Genomic DNA, 17,930 nt, shown 5'->3' on the forward strand with positions numbered 1-17,930 from the left:
GACTCTTCCCTAAACAAATGCCAGGAGTTTTACGGGAGTTTTGGAGGAAAACAAAATAAAAAGCACAGATGCCTCTAGAAAAAAAAAAACCAACCCACATGCTCTAAAGACTTTCTGCCAAAACCCAACCAAACAAAGAAACCCCAAACCCAACAACAACTAAACAGAGATCCAGAGCACCTTGCTGCAGAATAGCTCCAAGAAACAATCTACATGTGAAGAGGGGAAGCAAACAGGTTATTCTCCAGTAGGGAAACGATCAGCTTGCAGATGGTCTCTCTCTGGTTTGGATTACACTGTACCTTAAAAGTCTCACTTCACTTTTCAATACAAACCTGAATAGATTATGAAGAACTGCAGTTATGAATTAAAGCTCTACTAAAATTTAAAGTGCATATATTGGATATGTTTCAAATTATAGAAATTGCAGCTGAAGCTTGAGAAACCAAGTATTTTAGGATGTGGGGCTTTTTAAAAAATTATTAGCTTACAAAGTTATTGTACGAAAGAATGATTTCCTCGTAACACCCAGCGAACAAACAACTCTCCAAATATGCAGCACTCAGCTGGGTAAAGCCCTCGCCTCTGGGAATCTGCCAGTTTGTAAGTGTTAAGACAAAAGCAAGAGTGATTCCAGCTCTTTCAGAAGTGCGGTTATCTGGGTGTTTGTGGAGCCAAAAGGGCCAGGCCAGTCAGTGTAGGCTGTGAGCAGTGCAGCTGTATTCATTTATACCAGCTGAAACCCTGCAGCATTGAGCAGTAGCAGGTCCAGTGTATTTTTACCCAGACTAGTCGCAGTGACCCCCTCAGGAAATCTGGTTGGGGACCTTCAACAAGATCTTCCCCTTGAACCATCTTTGGGAACTGAAATTACAGATGGTATCTTCTAAAAACAGAAAAATGTTGGAAAGGCTCAGAAGTACAGCTGGAGGAAGAATTAAAAACAAACACAGAACAACCTTCTCCCTCATTAAATCTGAGCACAATCCCAATATTTTGACAATATTTGTCATCCCAAATAGGAAGGAAAATGTGAAATAGCACCATTCTGTGGAGAATTACTTTTCAAATCCCAAACTCCATGGAATGCCATCTTTCAGATGAGCTTCACACTGAAATACGTCCACACCACTGCCAAGGTAGCTATCAAAAATTGCTATCGCAGCACTTTAATTACCTTGCATTAGCCAAGCCAGAACTGGGAAATGCAGAGGTCTGGGTGCATGAGTAATGTGGGTGAAAAAGTTAATGGGATTTTTTTGATCACTGCAAGAGTTGGATCCATTTCAAATTGCTCATGTTAGATCTTTCCCTATACATACGTACATATATCACATTCAGGAGTAAGTGAACTGCTCAGGACTTCAGCACAGTCACCAGTTGCAGCTGCCCAGGAGTGAGGATGCAGGAATCTGCCTGTAATTCTTTCCCAGAAGTAAAAACATCAAGCCCCAGATCAGACCATCGACAACCTTAAAACTGAATATTGCATTTAGGAGAGCAGTACTGAGAAATGACTGCCACACAACCTTCACAGGATCAGCAGATTCCCCAAGCAGCCCATGCTGGACATCTCCCAACGGCCCCCAAAGATGATGCAAGCCCCTGCATCTCCACTTCCCCTACTGAGCTTGCCAAATGCAATTGAAACAAACAGAAGTCATTCCCATTCAAAGGTCTTAAATCTTTGGTTTTGCCACCAAATACTGAAGCCCCTTACGTGCCCTCCCGGAGGCAAAGGGCATTTGCCAGCAGCAGGGCTGGCACAGCACAGCGCTACCACATCCTTCAGGCTGGTTTCCATCTCCTTCTCCTCACCACCATGGAGCACTCTCTGCACATCACTACAAGAGCCTCTGTTTCAAAGAGATATTTTTGATTTTTTACAGGTGATTGTAAGCTGTCTTCTCCTTCCAGGGATGTGGGTTTATTTTTTCCCTGCAATGCTACCGAAAGCCTTCTCATACTCTCACACATCACTGCACAACCTGCTAGTTCTTTTTTTATTCCTAAGCCACAATTGTAGTAATTGTAGTAATAACCTAAATAACACCAAATATTTCAAATACAGAAGCAGAACCTATGAAGTGAGGCTTTTACTGAGGTGGTATTGGTGGATGAAATGAAAGCAACAGATGTCCTTATTGCTAATGAATATGCCACATCAATTATTTTATTCCCAAGCACACACTTTTAAAGGGTGCTTTGTTATTTTCAGATTACAAAGCACACCAGAAATTTTTCAGTTCATCTTTTCCTTTCCTTGATATTGTGTCTAGGTGTATTATTCAATTTCAACATGTATTTCTACATTAGTATTAATTTTGCAACTATGTGACTGGTGGTTTTCGTATATGCAAGAACCTGTTCCATCTTCTTTTAGCCTACAAATTTGGCTTTGGTACATGTCTTCGAGGTGTTAAATACTGTGTGGCTTGTGATACATATTTATGCTTTCAACACAAATTGTTAGTTTCTGTTCCATTAACCCTGTAACCTGTGGCAAACACCACCTGCAACTCTGCTCCATCAGGAGGCTTGGAACTGCACCGATGCTGTTTGGAAACATGCAGGATGTTGCAGCTATAAATAAAAAAATTCTCTTGCTGTACTTTGCTAACCTTATTTCTGATGTGCAAGCAGAACAGTTTGGTGTCTCCATGCTTTCACAGGTAAGTGGTTTTGACAGAAGACTTGAAGCTGAATTTCACAGTAGCAGTAGTAGCGGAAATTGCAACTTGAGAAATGGGATTGCCATGACTCAGCATAATCCAGAAATAATAACCATAAAAATATTGTAGCCCCAAAAGGTTTCTAATCTTTCCTAAACATTTGAGAGGCTTCAGTTTTCTTGCAGGACAAGGAGTTTGGCAAAGCTTAGGCAAAAATAAATTTCCATTGTTGGGTGCAATAACAGCAGCAACAACAAAAATCCACTTTCAGAAAAGGATTTCACTTTCTCTGTCTACATTTAGCATTAATTTAGCCTGCCACAGAAAATTATACGTAGCCTTGCAATAGGAGGAGGTAGTGCCACGGATATGGAACAAGTGTTCCAACTATCCAACTAGTTAGCGCAGGCAGGTAGGACCCAGGTTAATAGCAGGTCCAAGAAGCTTTTGTTCTGAGAGCTACAGAAAGGTTTTGTTGTGCATGCGTCCCTTCAGCAGAAAACACATTAAGCACATAGTCCAGTGACCATGCCTGCTTTGCCCTTCATGGTTTTCAAGCACACAGGAAGGAAAGGGCCGTGCTGGGCTTTCAACACTGCAGATCAGAGTGGTTTAACTGGCCGGCTGCAGGCTGTGCCCAGCACGTCCACTTCTGGGTATGGCAGTTTTATGGTGAGCTGCACGAGAAACCCAGCAGGAGTCAAACTCTGCAGTCAAAGTGTTCAGGCACTACTGTAGCCTTCACACAATTCCTGCTACATGACACCAGAATGACGGCAGCTGAACTTTTTTTATGCTGCCCAATAGTTGCATTTGGGATACTTCAACCAGTTTGCTGGGTAATACAATCTAGGTGATATCAATTTTATTTAAAAAAAAAACAACCCAAACCACACAACCACAACCAAAACAACACAAAACCAACCAAACAAAAAAAAAAACCAGATTACAACTTACACCTCTAAAGTGAGGGGTAAGATTCTTCTCCTTGAAAAGGAGGTGTGGATTCCATTTGTTCCAACAAATGTATGGCTCTGTACTTTCTGATATTTATGAGCAGCTCATCATTTCATTTCAGCAAGTAAATTTGTTATCTGCAACGGTTGTCATTAAAAGAGCTGATCATTTCATAACAACATACCTGGAATTTTTTCAAAACCAAGCATTGTTGCAGTGTAACAAGCGGTATTGCAGGGTGTTCAACAAGCAGTCAAGCATTCAGCCTTCTCTTATCTGCTCTTCAGCACCTCCAACATCTGAAAAATAGCTAAATGACTGAAAATTTACTCCTAGCACTATTTTGCATCCTTGTCCTGGTTTCGGCTGGGATAGAGTTAATTTTCTTCCTAGCAGCAGGCATAGTGCTGTGTTTTGGATTTAGTAGGAGAAGAATGTTGATAACACGCTGATGTTTTTAGTTGTTGCTGAGTACTGCTTATGCTAGTCAAGGACTTTTTCAGCTTCCCATGCTCTGCCAGGCACACAAGAAACTGGGAGGGGGCACAGCCAGAACAGTTGATCCAAACTGCCCAAAGGGCTATTCCATACCATATGACGTCATGCTCAGTATATAAACTGGGGGGGGGGGTGGACGGGGAGCAGCGATCGCTGCTCGGGAACTGTCTGGGTATCGGTCGGCGGGTGGTGAGCAATTGCATTGTGCATCACTTGCTTCGTGTATCATTATTATTATTACCATTATTATACTGTTACTATTAGCATTACTATTTTACTTTATTTCAATTATTAAACTGTTCTTATCTCAACCCAGGAGTGTTTCTCACTCTTACTCCTCCGATTCTCTCCCCCATCCTATCGGGGTAGGGGGAGTGAGCGAGCGGCTGCGTGGTACTGAGTTGCTGGCTGGGGCTAAACCACGACAATCCTATTTTGTGATATGGAAACACTAGGTGGCTTTGAAAGTAGGCATTTCACTGCATGCAGAACCAATCCCTGGTAAACCCCTAGGACATCCCAAGAGAGACTTTGCATAGTATTTGGATGTGAATCTAAGAATCAAGTTTAGGGTCAAGCTAAACTGATACAAGAGGAACTTAATACCAAACAATTCCAAGTAGCCCCGTTTTCTTTAGAGATCTCTCTTCTTAGCATCAGGCAAGAATAACAAAGGGTGATTATAGCACTATCCACAGCACAAACACCATGTTCGCAGCATGCACATGAATGAGCCTTGCACTGAGCCATGGGACACATCAGATGTCACCCACCAGAGGCATAAACCACGCTGTACTTACTAGAGAAAGAGCTTTTAAATAATTTCTCCTTTAATATCTGGATTGAGTTTTGGCCTCATTTCAGGAAGAAACACGGTGCCTGAGCTAAAGTCTCTTCAGTTGATGGAATTTTCTCACCAATGAGGGCTTGCTTCAGGCCCATAGTCTGAAACTTAATTTTAAGGAAATTGGTTCTTAGTCACCCTCTCCCTCACCTTGAATTAAACATAAATACCAGTTTAGCTTTAAAAGACCTAGGTCCTATGTTAGAAGCAGAACAAGCAGAAGTCTGTTGGGAGAAGGATGAAGACCTGCAGGAGATGCAGGGAGGTGACTCCCAAAGAAATTTGGTTTTACTGGTCGCATGCGAGAGGGGACAGCCAGCACTCACTCTTGAGTTACTCTGCAGAGTTTACAGCAATAAGCAGCAGGCCAGTCTTGGTCAGTGCAGGAATCAGACAGAACAGCAGCCGGAAAGGTAGGGAGCTGACGTACAAATTATTTTTCCATAGCGCAGTGCCAGGGAAGAACTGTATTTAGCGTGATTAACATTTACTTCAGTTACTATAGTGACTGATTTTATTTGTCTTCTACATGGGATAGATGGCTACTTTCTCCTACAGGCCTTCGAGAACATCACCCAAAAAAAGCGGTGCTCTTTGGTCACAGAGCTGGCAACTGAAATAACACCCAGCCCACAGAAAATGTTTCTAAGCTTTTTCCTATCAAACTATCAAGATAGGTTTTTTCCTATCAAACTATAAGCAAATTTGATAGCAGATGGACAAACTACAGCAGAACAACACCAGCACCTTAACCAGCCTGTAAAGGGTTCTGCAGCATTTTCGTGCTGTTTTGGCAACCAGAGCAGAGAGAATATACCAGGCGGCCCCTTTTCTTTTCATGATATGAATAGCAGAGCCTTGTTTTCAAGTCTACTGAACACCAGCAAATACTGCTGTTAGGGCTCGTCGGACTTGCAGTCCATGGCTGACTTTTGCACAATGCTTTTTTTTGCCTGAACTTTCCTTGCAGAAGAAGTTTTATCATCTTTTCATAGAAGGAGAGGAGGCAGCATCAAATGCTCTTGCTCTATCTACAGACTTTACATGTAATTTTTCTTTAAAATACATTACTAGGTTTATGCAATTTGCCACAAGGCTAGATGGCAATGCACAGGTAAGTGTGAATCCCCTGTCTCTTGCGTAAAGTGTAAGTTATCACTTGTGATTTAAACATAAAAGGACACTTCATTAGCAGCAGCATTGAGACTGCTGGTGAAATTTGAGATGATAGAGACTGAGAGCTTCTCCAGGTCTTTCCACAGGATTTTCCAATTATAAGTGGAGTAGAGAGTGTCTTGTAGATATTTTTTAATGATGATGGTGATTTTAATTGTAGTGTACAATGTGTCCTCAGCAGGGAGGAAGGCTATTTCCAGCATGGGAAAAAGTTAAGATGAGGCAGTTTTAGGCTAAAGTCCTTCACATAAAAGCTGCTTCTGCTTGGGATAGAAGTGCCATGTCACAAGACACTGGGGCCCTGGGCCTGCCTGCTCAGAGACACAGAGGGAAATTGGTCTGAGTAAACTAAGCGGTACGGATTTAAAATGAATTGGTTAATCCGCATTAAGCTGCTTTAATTCTGAGTAAGTGGTCTTTACTCCACTTTAAGACATAATTAAGCTGAAGTAAATTACAGTAAAGAGAGACTATTTGAAATAGAAGTCCACATGAGGGTTTAATGCAAGTTAAACAATCTACTTTTAAAAAGTTAATTCAGATCAACTTTCCTGAATGTCCTCACATAAGGATGTGGCATCACACAAGATGCCAAAAGTTCTCCAAAAAGCAAACACTGGACTGTCAACAGAATCAGTTCCTACCCTGCTAACGCCTGGATCCAGCCCTGAGCATCCGCTCTTTAATCTGCAAAATGCACCACAGCTCCGGACATGTCAAGGGCTGTGGAAGGACACGTATCCATCACAGACCTCCACTCTTGCCAGATCTTTCCCATGCCTCCCATGAGGTGAACACCATTCTATTTATTTGGTTTTGTTATTCAACAGAAGCTGCAGGGCAGCACCAACAAGGTGCCTGGAAGGGTGACTACTGTGAGCAGAGAGGGCTGGGCTGGGCTGAGCAGGGGAAGCACTCGCGCCCACAGCCCTGCACCACTTGGGTACCGCATACCCCCACCCCACAGCCACACCAGGGACACATCGATACCGATGCTGGCACACAGGTGGGAAGAGAGCCCCTGCCACAGGGCTGGCCTCCTCCAGCCACTAGAGATGCTCCACACCTCAAAAGCCTTTATGAGGCACCACCACAAATTTGTTGATGGCTTCTGTACAAGACAGCGTGACCCAGCTGCACTCCTACAGTACCCTAAGCCGCATCTATAATCAAAGATGAAAATGAAGCCAAAGATCTTAACAAGCTCAAAAGATGCCTGTTGCTACATCCTAATGGCAGCTCATTTGCCATGTCACGTTGGATGCTGCTAAAACATGAGACTTTGCATTGGTTTCAGTCTCACAGCAGCCAGCATTACACACGATAACCACGTTTTCATCAAATGAACGCTTGCAAAATACCTCCCAGGTATGAGATTTAAAAGCCTGGAGTGCTTTTGAAGGCAAAGACATTGAAATAAGCTCCACTGATGGGGGTTCATTCAAGTGTCACACTTATGATCTAAATGTAGTAAAAATGCACTAAGTGCCAGCCACAAACAGTTCTAGCAGCAGTTGCTGTGATCCAAGAAGAAAAACATCCTTTGAAAGGAGACACGGGGGGAATGAATACAGAGATCCTATTTCAATCGCTCTAAATTATGAGCTGATGCAGTTACACAGCCCAAACTGGATGAGCAATGGAGCAAGAATTTCAGTATCTATTAAAGATGTAAAATAAAAGATAGAAGAGGATTAAAGTAAAAGTGCACACAACCCCATTTCATCATAAGAACTGGAAATAGATTTATATAAGCATTATATGACCAACTACCTGCCTTTGCTTTGGGGAGCTGCCTGGGTTTGGTAATTCATTCACATCACACTGGAGTGACTCCTACACAGAGGAAAAAGATGCTATCTTGCACATCTACATGAGCCAAATACAGTCAGTAACTTGAGGTATTCCTGCGTAAGGCCTTCTACAATGACCTTACAGAGAGGACTGCCTGTTTCTTTATATTTATTTCTGCCCATTGATGTTTATCCTCAGCACAAAGAGGTGTTTGCTTCTAGTACGAAACATCTGCATGTGCACTACCAAGCAGAAGAGGGATTTAACTCTCACCCTGAAGCTCTAAAACCTCACATCCAGCCATGCTGCAAGTTTTTCAGCATAACAGAGACCAGAGAGGAAAAAATGCGCACCAAGTAAGTCAAGTATGAAAACTGACTTCTCCAAAATAACTTGTTCTTGGTCTGTGAGGATTTATGTGGCCTCCTCCTAACTTTTCAGGAGCAGGCCAGCTGGAGAAGATCTTCACTCAGGAAATAACCCAGTAGCCTAGTTTTCAAACAGTGCAGATTTTGGGGTACTGGAGTTTCTTGGTATCTCTGACTCCAGTCCCCCACACATAAATAGCTTCGCTTGAAGGCTTTTGAGTAGTTCCCTCAGCATCAGTATGGTCAGTCTGAGTTAAGAAGCTGCATTAAGTCTGTGCAGGATCCAGCCTGTTTAGTGAGCTGTACGTTCGAGTATAAAAAATGAATGACTTGGGTTCCTGGCCAGTCTCCCTGGGTGAAGTTCTCAGGCCTGCTCTACAGAAGAAGTCCCTCTGGGCCTTTGAGGAGGCAACCAGTCTATAAATAGTCCATGAGAAACATCTTAAAGTTTAAAATTAGCATGAAAGACACCGAGATCTCAAATATCTCATCAGAAAGCTTCACAATCTTTTTCTGTGGTAAGACCTATAACAACCTCTGCACAGCTGCTCCCCACAGAGCCCTTCCATCAGCTGAGGGTCTCCACTCCTGGCAGCACCCTGCCATAGCACAGACAGCAACAACACTGTACTTGGGCTAAAACAAGATGCCCAACTCAGTTGCAGGCATGATGTGTCAAGGTCCAAGTGACCCCTTTGTGCATGATAAAGCGAATAGTGGGTACTCTCTAGTCACATCAGAGTCTTCCATTGCAAAAACCCCCAACATCAATCATGGTTTTAATCTTGAAAGGGCTATCTTACAACTGAAATACAAATGAGGTAGAGGAAAACAAAAAAAAAAAAAAAAAAAAAAAGCCAAGATAACTCACTTATAAATTTGGTAAATAACAAAAATGTTCCTTTCAATCCAAAAGTAGAAAATGTCTGATAACAACAGGTTTATTTTTAGTATAAATAAAGATGAGAATTTTAGGTTTTTTTGAAATTGAAAACCCTCCCAACAGGGTGATGGTGTCTTATAAGAAGCTTTTATGACTTACTATATGAGCCCATTTGTTCCTGAGTTGGTAAAATCATCCCCAGTACTATTTAACTCTTTTAGGCTGCTATTAAAGCTGTGTCCAAACACCCCGGGAGGCAGTTAGGAAGCAGTTTTATTAGACTGTAAACTGCTGCAAACTCTTACAAGCAGGATTTCAGACACCCATGAAAACCTATCCCAGGCTCAAAAGTAGGAAGGAAAAACCGCCAAAATCTTAAAGCATTTCTCCTTATGTGATCCTTGAGAACAAGGGCTTAGCTGTTTGCAACACCTCCAAATAAACCATGCTTGAGGGAAAACTAATGGTGGCTGTAGACGACTGTCTATGGACTACCAACAAAAGCACTGAAAGTGTCAGGCAGGTTAAATTTCACCAACGCTTATTTGGAGCTTGGTGACAATACAGTGATGTCTGCTGAAGGACTCCATTTTCTCCACCCTTGTTAACAATCTCAGGAATAACTGAAATATAACTAGCACTCTACTCCTACTACAGAGGCTCCCTGGATTTTAACTAGCATTTGATTATCCAGTATAACAAAAGCTACTGCTTTGCTTCAACCCATTAAGAACTGCTCTCTTTAAAAATAAGTGGAACTGCGGTGTTAAAGCAATTACCAGCCAAAGCCACTCTACTTGCCAGAGTCAACTGTGGTAAACTCAGATAAAACCTGTTTAATCCAAACATGGGAACACATTCACTTATAAATACCAGAATAAACCCATAAGGTTAATCTACTACAAAACATCTTAATGGCAAACATAGCCTCATCTGATTGACATTTACTGGAGCAGAAAATAAGAAGGATTTGTTTATTAAGGCTTATCCTAAAGCTTACTATTGGGTTTATGCTTTGAGTGTGAAAGGAAGATGCCTGCTAGACTACCCCACACTTGCCTGGTTTCCAGAGAGACCCCACTCATTCTGAGTGGTGTTGGACTTCTCCACGAAACGTGTTCAGATTTGGTCTTAGGTACAGTATTAAAAACCCTGTGCTTGACTTACCATGTTCCTCAAGAGCAGCAAGTCATTCAGTAATGCTGCTTTTGTCTGGAGGCAGACTTCTCTACCAACTCCAGAAAAAGGCAGAAGAAACCCTCTAGTGAGCCATCACCACAGAATCATAATCATAGAATCGTTTAGGTTGGAAAAGACCTTTAAGATCATCCAGTCCAACCATTAACCTAACACTAACAACTCCACCACTAAACCAATGAAGGGTAGAGTAGCAACCCCACGTCTCCTGGCTTGGTGGCTGGATCATTTAGAATGAAAGTAAAAACTAGGAATCATTAAGATTGGAAAGGACCTCTAAGATCATCAGTCCAATCATCAACCCAACACCACCATGCCCACTAAACCATGTCCCAGAGTGCCACGTCTACACGTCTTTTGAACACCTCCAGGGATGGTGACTCCACCACCTCTCTGGGCAGCCTCTTCCAATGCTTGACAACCCTTTCCGTGAAGAAATTTTTCCTAATATCCAACCTAAACCTCCCCTGATGCAACTTGAGCCCATTTCCTCTCATCCTATCGTTATCTACTTGGGAGAAGAGATCAACACCCACCTCACTACAACCTCCTTTCAGGTAGTTGTAGAGAGCGATAAGGTCTCCCCTCAGCCTCCTCTTCTCCAGGCTAAACAACCCCAGTTCCCTCAGCCGCTCCTCATAAGGCCTGTGCTCCAGACCCTTCACCAGCTTTGGTGCCCTTCTCTGAACACGATCCAGGACCTCAATGTCCTTCTTGCACTGAGGGACCCAAAACTGGACACAGTATTCCAGGTGTGGCCTCACCAGCGCCGAGTACAGGGGGACAATCACTTCCCTGCTCCTGCTGGCCACACTAGTCCTGATACAAGCCAGGATGCTGTTGGCCTTCTTGGCCACCTGGGCACACTGCTGGCTCATGTTCAGCTGGCTGTCAACCAGCACCCCCAGGTCCTTTTCAGCCAGGCAGCTTTCCAGCCACTCCTCCCCAAGCCTGTAGTGTTGCATGGGGTTGTTGTGACTGAAGTGCAGGACCCAGCACTTGGCCTTGTTAAACCTCATACAGTTGGCCTCAGCCCATCGGTCCAGCCTGTGCAGGTCCCTCTGCAGGGCCATCCTACCCTCCAGCAGATCGACACTCCCACCCAGTTTGGTGTCATCTGCAAACTTACTGAGGGTGCACTCAATCCCCTCATCCAGATCATTAATAAAGATACCCCTATAGGAAATTCCTGTTTACCAGGCATTGCTGTTCTTCCTGAAGCAAAAGGGAATAAAAGGATTTGGAATAAAATTTTTCAGGTTTTAATATATTCTTGTTATCCACATAATTTTCCACCCCTTCTCTCTGTGCAGCTAATTTTCAGTGGAAAAGTCTTTCTGTTTGATCAAGTTGAAGTCTATCATCACTGTACTAAATGAAAGTCATGCTTCTTTTACTGCAAAGCATGAAAAAGGAGGGCAATCGTGTCCACGTTAGCCTTCTCATTATCGCATTTGATAGCTGGTTCTGTACAAATGCAATACAAACCCCACATAATTTACAATTAGCTCGTTATTCTATTGAACATATGTCAGATACATCTCAAAAGACATCCCATAAGATATGCAAGGTCTAGGGAAAATATAAGAATGTTTGAGAGCATGCAGTTAGGAGGACTAAAAGTCCAAGATGTCTTTTTTGTTAGAATTATGTAACATAGCAGAGTACTTTATCATAAAATAATTTCACTTTGCAAAAAAGCATAGATGATGATAGAAAAAAAATGTTTATGGAACAAAGGAAGATTGATTAATCAAAGCAACAGTAAGAGCTCCCTTCAATCTTATTCATAGAATCATAGAATCATAGAATCATAGAACCACAGAATGCTTTGGGTTGGAAGGGGCCTTCAGAGGTCATCTAGCCCAACCCCCCTGCAGTGAGCAAGGACAGCTTTAACCAGATCAGGTTGCTCAGAGCCCCAGCCAACCTGACCTTCAATGTTACCAGGGATGGGGCCTCTACTACCTCTCTGGGCAACCCCTTCCAGTGCTTCACCACCCTCATTGTAAAAAATTTCTTCCTTATATCCAGTCTAAATCTATTCTTCTTTAGTTTAAATCCATTATTCCTTGTCCTGTCACTACAGGCCTTGCTAAAAAGATTCTCCCCATCTTTCCTGTAGGCCCCCTTTATGTACTGAAAAGCCGCAATAAGGTCTCCTCGCAGCCTTCTCTTCTCCAGGCTGAACAACCCCAACTCTCTCAGCCTGTCCTCGTAGGAGAGGTGCTCCAGCCCTCGGATCATTTTGGTGGCCCTCCTCTGCACCCGCTCCAACAGGTCCATGTCTTTCCTGTGCTGAGGGCCCCAGAGCTGGACGCAGTACTCCAGATGAGGTCTCACCAGAGCAGAGTAGAGGGGCAGAATCACCTCCCTCGACCTGCTGACCACGCTGCTTTTGATGCAGCCCAGGATTTGGTTGGCTTTCTGGACTGCAAGCACACATTGCCAGCTCATGTCCAGGTTTTCATCTACCAGTACCCTCAAGTCTCTCTCCACAGGGCCGCTCTCAATCTCTTCATCCCCCAACCTGTATTGATACCGGGGGTTGCCCCGTCCCAGGTGCAGGACCTTGCACTTGGCCTTGTTGAACCTCATGAGGTTCACACAGGCCCACCTCTCCAGCTTGTCCAGGTCCCTTTGGATGACATCTCGTCCTCCTGGTGTGTCAACCGCACCACGCAGCTTGATGTCATCTGCAAACTTGCTGAGGGTGCACTCGATCCCACTGTCTATGTCATTGATGAAGATGTTAAACAGCACCGGTCCCAGTACAGACCCCTGAGGGACCCCACTTGTTACCGGTCTCCATGTGGACATCGAGCCATTGACCACGACCCTCTGGATGTGACTATCCAACCAATTCCTTATCCATCAAACAGTCCACCCATCAAACCCATATCTCTGCAATTTAGAGAGAAGGATGTTGTGTGGGACTGTGTCAAATGCTTTACAGAAATGCAAGTAGATGACATCCATTGCTTTTCCCTTGTCCACTGATGCAGTTACTCCTTCATAGAAAGCCACTAGGTTGGTCAGGCAGGACTTGCCCTTGGTGAAGCCGTGCTGGCTGTCTCGAATCACCTCCCTGTCCTCCATGTGCTTGAGCACAGCTTCTAGGAGGATCTGTTCCATGATCTTCCCAGGCACAGAGGTGAGGCTGACAGGTCGATAGTTCCCAGGGTCCTCCTTTCTTCCCTTTCTAAAAATGGGCACAACATTCCCCTTCTTCCAGTCACCAGGGGCTTCACCTGACTGCCATGACTTTTCAAATATCATGGAGAGTGGCTTGGCAGCTACATCAGCCAATTCCCTCAGGACTCTGGGATGCATCTCATCAGGTCCCATAGACTTGTGTACATTGAGGTTCTTCAGGTGGTCTTGAACCTGATCTTTCCTTACAGTGGGAGGGGCTTTACTCCCCTGGTTCCCATCTTTTGGTCCATCGATTCGGGAGGGGTGAGGAGAGAGGTTGCCGGTGAAGACCGAGGCAAAAAAGTTGTTGAGTACCTCTGCCTTCTCCTCGTCTGTTGATACAAGTTCGCCTTTCTTGTTCAAGGTGGGTACGCTTTCTTTAACCTTCCTTTTCAGGTTGATATACCTGTAGAAGCCCTTCTTGTTATTCTTTACGTCCCTTGCCAAATTCAGCTCCATCCTCGCCTTGGCCTTCCTGACCCCCTCCCTACACAACCGGGCAGCTTCCCTGTATTCCCCCCAGGACACCTGTCCCTGCTTCCACTGCCTGTGCAGTTCCCTCTTACTCTTTAGTTTGACCAGCAGGTCTCGACTCCGCCATGCTGGTCTCTTCCCTTCCTTGCCTGATTTTTTACACTTGGGGACTGATAGCTCTTGCGCTCTATGGAAGGTGTCCTTAAAGATCTGCCAGCTCTGTTCCACTCCCCTGTCCCTGAGGACCGTCTCCCAGGGGGTCCTTCTGGCTAATTCCTTGAAGAGCTGGAATTTTGCTTTCCTAAAATTTAGGGTCCTGACTGTACTCCTTGCTTTTCCCATGTCCCTCAGGAGCATGAACTCCACCAATGCGTGATCACTGCAGCGCAAGCTGCCTCCAGTCTTGACATCACCGATGAGCTCAGTTGCATTGGTGACCATCAGATCCAGTATCACGTCCCCTCGGGTAGGTGTGTCTATTACCTGGCTTAGGAAGTTGTCGTCTATGCATTCCAGGAATCTCTTGGATTGCCTACAGCTCGCCGTGTTGCTTTTCCAGCAAATGTCAGGGTGGTTGAAGTCCCCCAGCAGGACAAGAGTCTGCAAGCACGAAGCCTCCCGGAGCTGGAGGAAGAAGGCTTCGTCAGCAGGCTCCCCTTGATCAGGCGGCCTATAGTAGACACCAACCACAAGGTTCCCTTTGTTGCCTCTGTCTCTGCCTCTTACCCATAAGCTTTTGACCTGCTCGTGGCTATTCTTCAGGGACAGCTCTTCACACTGTATTGATTTCTTTACATAGAGGGCAATGCCTCCGCCCCTCCTTCCTCGCCTGTCCCTTCTGAAGAGCCTGTAGCCATCAATAGCCACATTCTAGTCGTGGGATTCATCCCACCAGGTTTTGGTTATGACAATCAGGTCGTAGCTGTCTAGTAGCACAGCAGCTTCCAGCTCCTCCTGTTTGTTCCCCATGCTGCGTGCGTTCGTGTAGAGGCACTATGTATTGGTTTTTTTAATATCATCTGCCTAGATAGATGAGTACTTTTTTTTTTAAAAAAAAGACCCTACACACTAGTAAATCAATAAGATTTATCAGACAGGCTTTTCAGTGCCAAAATAGCTGTAGCTGAGTCTGTAACTGCTAACGAAACCAGGAGCACTGGCTCCTGGTTTGGTGTCATGAACTGGCTCAGCAACACCAATGACCCACTGCTCCTGGAGAGGGGCACTTGCCCCTCACTCCATCACTGGCCAAGACCCCACACCATGGTACTGTGCCGCACACAGCTGCCTGATGCAGACATCCGTATCAAGGCTGTTCATGACTATACAAATTTCTGAGCCCTTCTCAGTGGTAACTGCCTCCATCTACTGAACTTTTGACCTGATCCTTTGATGTAATTTAACAAGGGATGGATGCTTGTATTGGATTAATAGAGGTATCTTACATCTGTATTCAAAATGGATATGAGGGATAAAAATGTCCATGAATTTGGTCTAGCACACTCAGTTCACTACAATACCATTCTCTACAGTGACTGTTACAGTAACCTTGATTTCTTCTGTTTTCATCATTCTTATGATTGTTGTTACAGTGACAATTTATTTCTTCGGGTATTCCATAGTGAAGTTACTATGAATGTTGGGACTGTAGATTAATATACTGGAGGATGGTAGTGTAGAGCACCAGAACAGTACAGAAGGTTTGAGACTCAGATCCATTATAAAGCATGACAGAGGTGTCATCAGAGTTCCAGCTGACTGGGTGGGTACAAAGTCTTAGGGAACTTGTGAGGATTACTGGGCATATCTCGTAACTCAAACAGTAGTTGCTTCAGGTACTGTGTATGTTACTGCATGCAAGTTTGATTATTTCCCACTATAAAGCTGTAACTACAGCAGTAATTTCCTTGCTTTAAAGCTTTCATTCCCAAAGGTCAGCGTTCACTTTCAGAAGTCACGGGCCAGCACACTGCCAGTAAGAAATTGATCCCATGTAGCTGCACGGAAGTTACAACTCTGTAGATTTTTACAACAGTTTTGCAGATAAATTTATTTAATTGTGGCTTACCAAGTTTTGATGTTGATTGTATCACACGTTTAGGAATTACTGCTCTAAGTGTTGCTTTTCTAAACTAGCCACTATGTTAAGGCTTTTTACAAAACTTGAAAATAATATTTTACTGCTTTGTATCTGAAGTTATGTATTAAGGTTGTATGAAACGGGGCAGATGTGTCCAGGCAAGGGCGGGGGCACGCGCAGGGGCGCGGCTGCTGACGGCTGTTAATGGCCGCGCTCCTCAGTGGGCAGCGCTGGGTGGCCAGGGCCAGGCTGGCGGCACGGCAGGCTGGGCTGCCCGGCCCTCAGGTGGGTCCAGGGGCCCGGCGGTGAGCAAGTTGGCCCCTGCGAACTTGGCAGCTCTCAGCAAGGTCAAAAAAAGGCTTGGTCTGAGGGGTTGTTTACTCTGGAGAAGAGGAGGCTGAGGGGAGACCTTATCATGGTTGTTAGTGGTTGGACTTGATGATCTTAAAGGTCTTTTCCAACCTAAACGATTCTATGATTCTATTCTATGATTCTATCACTCTCTACAACTACCTGAAAGGAGTCTGTAGTGAGGTGGGTGTTGGTCTCTTCTCCCGAGTAGTTAGGGATAGGACGACAGGAAATGGGCTCAAGCTGTGCCAGGGGAGGTTTAGGTTGGATATTAGGAAAACTTTCTTCACGGAAAGGGTAGTCAAGCATTGGAACAGGCTGCCCAGGGAGGTGGTGGAGTCACCATCCCTGGAATTGTTCAAAACGCAGGTAGATGTGGCACTTTGGGACATGGTTTAGTAGGCATGGTGGTGTTGGGTTGATGGTTGGACTGATTGTCTTAGAGGTCCTTTCCAACCTTAATGATTCCTAGTTTTACTTTCATTAAAAAAATAGTCCAGTCACCAAGCCAGGAAACATAAAATTAATTATTACTCTACCCTTCATTGGTTTAGTGGTGGAGTTGTTAGTGTTAGGTTAATGGTTGGACTGGATGATCTTAAAGGTCTTTTCCAACCTAAACAATTCTATGATTCTACAATACCAGAGGAGAGATTTACCCCCATGCTGCATCAGAAAGTTGCTCATTTACCTGGAAGGTCATAGACACATCTGACAAACAGGCATCTGCGTTTCCAAGAAAAGAGAGAGGATGTTTATTTTAGTTTTACTTCTCCAAATTCACTTCCAGATAAGAATGAAGTAATTAAGACATGGGGGATAGAGGAAATCCATCCAGACCTGCTGGAACAGATAAGAAGAGTGAAGCAGTTACAGAAACTAACACGCTCTGCAGGGTTGTGCTTCTCTTGAATGGCTGCAACTCGATGAAGGGACCCAAAACCCTCAATTAGGAGTTCACCTCTGACCCATCTGTCAAGGCAGAGGTTTACTTACAGAGTAACTGAGATCCAGGCAAGCAACCCTGCAGCTTCCTAAATGAGCAGCTCCCTAGGTCAGACGTCAGTTCTGTCTTTGGGCAATGTGCAACCACACTACGGGAGCATCCTCGCTGCAGTTCAAGTGACCCCAAAGTGATTTTAGCTTATGTCTTTTCACTGATAACCTCAAGTACACAGCAGGTTCATGTGCTGATGCCCTTCAGATATCAACTTACTGACTCATGAGATTTCTCTGAGTTGGCAGACAATCCCAAAGCAAATGCCATTTCCCCATGTTTCAGGCATATGATTTCCCCACAGGCTTCCTCAGGACAACCAGCTCCATTGCTCCAGCAGGTATTTGTGCCAGTCAGTCCAAGGTTTGGGCTACAGCCACTGCAGACTTCATTGTGGTGAAAGCAACTAAGCTTTTTAGCCTTTATTTTTCCCACCGATATCTT

This window comes from Pelecanus crispus, chromosome 9, assembly GCF_030463565.1.
Source record: "Pelecanus crispus isolate bPelCri1 chromosome 9, bPelCri1.pri, whole genome shotgun sequence".
Taxonomy (NCBI): Eukaryota; Metazoa; Chordata; class Aves; order Pelecaniformes; family Pelecanidae; genus Pelecanus; species Pelecanus crispus.